Source organism: Pseudophryne corroboree, chromosome 1 (genome assembly GCF_028390025.1).
Source record: "Pseudophryne corroboree isolate aPseCor3 chromosome 1, aPseCor3.hap2, whole genome shotgun sequence".
NCBI lineage: Eukaryota > Metazoa > Chordata > Amphibia > Anura > Myobatrachidae > Pseudophryne > Pseudophryne corroboree.
In genome coordinates, this window is record NC_086444.1 from 1,042,306,670 (window position 1) to 1,042,311,712 (window position 5,043).

General features: G+C 44.5%; 1 pseudogene; it reads left to right on the forward strand.

Annotated features, from left to right (window-relative positions):
* Positions 1-4,510: 4,510 nt before the first annotated feature.
* Positions 4,511-4,629, forward strand: LOC134941604 (5S ribosomal RNA; annotated as a pseudogene).
* The last annotated feature ends 414 nt before the right edge of the window (positions 4,630-5,043 follow it).

The window sequence follows — 5,043 nt, forward strand, 5'->3', positions numbered from 1 at the left end:
TCCTCCAGCCAGTGAGGGGACAGAAATTCCAAGAGAAAAATAGTAAAAAAATACAGAAAGGAGGCAATGTAGCACTAAATAAAATAATGGACATACTCTAGAAAATTATGGTAAAGGTCAGTGTTATATTGCAACAACAAATGTCAAAAGACAAGGCACTTCCCTGCTCAGAAGAGAGCTTCTGGAACAAAGACTAAACAAATATTTAATCCCTGCCTATATTAGCTACTAAACCCAACCCCTAACACAAATGACAACACCGTTGGCTGCTAAGACTACAACTTAAACCAGCTACTTAAAAAGAAATTAACACTGTGTGAAATTGTGAGTCATTTACCAAAGCCTCATGGTTTAAATGTTTTCAGGCTTAAAATACAGGCTTCAAATACTATTATCACACTGTAAATAGGAGGGTCATTACTGAGCTCACTAATTTGACATTTGTCTTCTGGCTAGAATTGGATCAATCTCTGTTATTTTCACCGTACTAAATCATATGTATCCAGTATTGGGGATTAATCCCTGTCAGACCATCATAGCTATTGTGTGTCTCTCATTGCACTGAATCATATATACAGATGTAGCCACCTTTATCTTGACTGTTTCTCCGCCGAGATGGGCGTTTAGTCACGCTAAGGCGATAGCTGAGTTTAATCACAGGTAGGCGCGTTGAGGCGATCTAGATACTCATCATGCATTACACATCTCCACCACTGTGTGGCTAATGCTCCACCAATCCAGTACTTTCGATCGTACAGTATAGCGGCGGATTGATCTACAGCTCTGGCAATACTGTAGGCGTAACGGGAGGCGGTGGAAAAAGTATGGAGTACTGTACAGTATGTGTATGGAAACGCAACTACAGTAATTGTGTAAAAGGAAGAATGTACAGGACAATGTATAAACACCGTGCTTTTAAAATACATGAGCGTCTGGGAATGGAGGGCTACAGTAGCTAGCAGGAGGCGGTGGAAAATACCGTGCTTTACAAATGCGAGCGTCCGAGTCCTCTAAGGCATAAACCAACACCAATGGGGTGGGGGCCGGGCGCTGTTTGCAGTACTTTCACACATGAAATTGGGAGTCTCTCATGAGGCGTCGTGGGCTAGGGGTGAAGGCTCCCACCTCCCACGCTGGGGGTCCAGGGTTTGAGACGTGATGTGCCTTTTTTTTTTTTGTTATTGTAATAATACACTGTATTATTTTATCTACATTGTAAGACAGTCAATGGAAAGGTGCACACAAGTTACATATAAATCAGAGTACATCTGCAGGAGCGATTCTTTACGCTAAATGCAACTAAACAGCGGGAATGAAATGAGGGTATTCTGACACTACTAACTGAGCAAAACAGTACTGTACAGTAGATCTTCAGCGTTTGTGTATTGCACATGACCTGAATTCCCTCCCTGTGCAGGCTCCCAGGGGGGAAGGGCGATGGGGGTAGGGGGAGACGATGGGAAATACCGTACTGTACTGTGCCTTTGAAATGCAATTACATGAGCGTCCGAGTCCACTACGGCATACTGTAAACCAACACCAATGGCAAGGAAATGCCAACCATTTTTTTTATGTGTTCCCGTGACATTCATTTAAAAAAAATTTTTTTTCTCTCTAATACATCCAATGGAAGGATGCACACAGGTTTCACATAAATCAAAGTACATCTGCAGGAGCGATTCTTTACACTAAATGCAACTGCACAACGGCAATGAGTAGAAATGAGTGTATTCTGACGCTACTAAGTGAGCAAAACAGTACTATACAGTAGATATTCGGCGTTTGTGTATTGCACATGACCTGAATTCCCTCCCTGTCCATGTCCATGAATTCCCTCCCTCTCCATGATCTGTGCAGGCTCCCAGGGGGGAAGGGCAATAGGTTAGCAGGAGGCGGTGGAAAATGCCGTGCTTCACAAATGCGAGCGTCCGAGTCCTCTAAGGCATAAACCAACACCAATGGGGTGGGGGCCGGGCGCTGTTTGCAGTACTTTCACACATGAAATTGGGAGTCTCTCATGAGGCGTCGTGGGCTAGGGGTGAAGGCTCCCACCTCCCACGCTGGGGGTCCAGGGTTCGAGACGTGATGTGCCTTCTTTTTTTTTTTTTTGTTATTGTAATAATACACTGTATTATTTTATCTACATTGTAAGACAGTCAATGGAAAGGTGCACACAAGTTACATATAAATCAGAGTACATCTGCAGGAGCGATTCTTTACGCTAAATGCAACTAAACAGCGGGAATGAAATGAGGGTATTCTGACACTACTAACTGAGCAAAACAGTACTGTAGATCTTCAGCGTTTGTGTATTGCACATGACCTGAATTCCCTCCCTGTGCAGGCTCCCAGGGGGGAAGGGCGATGGGGGTAGGGGGAGACGATGGGAAATACTGTACTGTGCCTTTGAAATGCAATTACAGGAGCGTCCGAGTCCACTACGGCATACTCAAAACTAAGGGAAGCACAAAGTACAGTACATGAACTACGTTGAATGCCTGGAACGCACGACGTCTGAGACGCACGACGTCTGAGACGCACGACGTCTGAGACGCTCATTGAGCATAAGGACGGTGTCATGGCTGCTGGAAGGGACCGTCCTTATGCTCGTCTTTTCGTATGGGCTCAATGGGCTCTTGCCCAAGGGCCCCAGGAGTAAAAGGGACATAGTCTGATAGCTGAGGGTCCCCTCTTTCCAGTGGTACCAGATTTTTGAAAATCGGCCCTGGGGAACCAGAGATATCAGACTTCAAAGCAGTGGTCCCCATCCAAGCCTGTTAATTGTTTTTCCCAGCCAGATATCTCGGTTTCTTTTTGACTTAGAGTTTTTCGGAGGGTATACTCCAAAAGCTGTGACTCCCCCCTTTCAGTGGACATTGGCAGCTTGTCTCTACTATGGATTGCTCTGGCTGCTAGGAGTCACAGGCGGTAGCCATTTCAATTGAGTCTGCCCTGCTATAGAATTGTATGTGTACAGTACCATACGGTGCATAGAACCTTTACAGTAGAAACTCTCCTGCAGCTTTGGCCTGCTTTATGTAAACCTTGTGTTTTGTCAGTTTGCTATGCGATCGAGCCCGATGTAACGTACTGTAATGTGCATAGACCTCGCTTATCTCTGTGTACAGTATTTTGGCTAGGGGATTGTGACGCTCCTTCAGCATCGCCCCGTAGCCTGCACAGCTTATGCCATTTCTCATTCCATACCCGACTGCTGCCTGCCACGAGGTGGGGGTTCAGGAGGTGGGGGTTCAGGGGTAGTGGTCATTTTGACAGTGTGCTATGCGATTGAGTCCGGTGTACCGTAATACTGTATGCAATCCTACAGTAGCTTATCCTCATCGCCCCTGTGTATTTTGGGGATTGTGACGCTCCTTCAGCATTGCCCCATAACCTGCACAAGGGTTCAGGGGCGGCGGCCATTTTGCCAGTGTGCTATGCGATCGAGTCCGGTGTACCATAATGTGCATACTGTGTATTTTAGCTAGGGGATTGTGACGCTCCTTCAGCATTGCCCCATAGTCTGTACAATCTGGACTATAGTATTACTTGCTCCGTAGCCTAGGGCCTCTGTGGGGCAAGGAGTCATAGGTGGTAGCCATTTCTATTCAGTCTGCCCAGCTACAGAATTGTATGTGTACTGTACGGAGCATAGAACCTTAACCTGCATAGAACCTGCACATTATGGTACACCGGACTCGATCGCATAGAACCGCTCATGCAGCTTTGCCCTGGTTTATGTGAATAAAAAAAATAATAAAGTGTCTGAAAAAAACTAACATGCATTCGTACTTAAGGAATCGAACCCGGGACTCTGAGTATAGGAAGCGAAACACTTCACCACTTCGCCGAAGACAAATGTATAAATCCATTGGTTTTGATTATGCTGTAATGGCTACGGGATTAGGACGATAACATACTGTACAAAATTCCTAATCTTGAGAGGCAATAGTGAATTTCTAACACACATCCATTTGCGACAGTGTACACTACTGGTTTTACAGTATGTTTTGTCTGCGGGACTTGGACGCTCACATACAGTATTCATAAAGTATTGTAGATGGATCATATACTGTATGCTGTACTATTTGCGTCTGTGTCGTACTGTATATACAGTACTGTATTAAATAATGCAGCGTAATGAGTATTTACTGTATGCAGCGTAATGAGACGCCTTAGTAAAGTAGTCCTTATTATGTATTTCAGTATTGTATTTTACGGGAGACCACACGCATGCGCAGTGGTGATTGTAAAAAGCGACATCTGGTGGCTGATCGCAGGTATTACACGTAAAGGTAACGCCAAACGCCATGTCTGCCTCCGTGCGATTAGGTACGCCTCTCTGTGACTAGGCGCGCCTCCCTACGCTGCATATGCTCGATCGGGACAAACGCCTCAGCCACTCAAGATAAAGGTGGCTACATCTGTATCTAGTATCGGGGATCAATCCCTGTTAGACCATATGAGTGTCTGCACACTGGAATTGATTGCACAGACTGGAGATTTACCCACCTACGGTCAAACCGCACTGAGTATGCCCAATCTCGTCTGATCTTGGAAGCCATACACTGCAGGGCCTGGTCAGTACCTGGTTGGGAGACCACCAGGGAATACTAGGTACCGTAGGTATTTTACTCCCCAATCATTTGTGTCCTTTCGATTCTCTGTGCAGATCCAGATATTCAATCCCTACTCTCATTTAATTATGACAGTCTGACAGGATATAGCTGAACCTAACGGAGTCACTTTATTCCCACAATTTTTTCTCAATTAAGGAAATTCCTAGGCTATTAAGGGAATAAACACATTTTTGCTCACCTAATTCTTATTGCCAGAAATTGCAGCAATTATGCATTGAATAATTATTTATCTATGATTGCCTTCTCCCTCTCCTTTTAAGTATATCTCATAAAAGTTAAGTATTAATTGATTCATACATTCATATCTTATTATCCTATTACAATTTTTTCATAAGTGTGCCCTGGAAAAGATATATAGCTGCCTTTGTCTTTTTGCTCTTATAAAAGACCACACCCCTTGTCA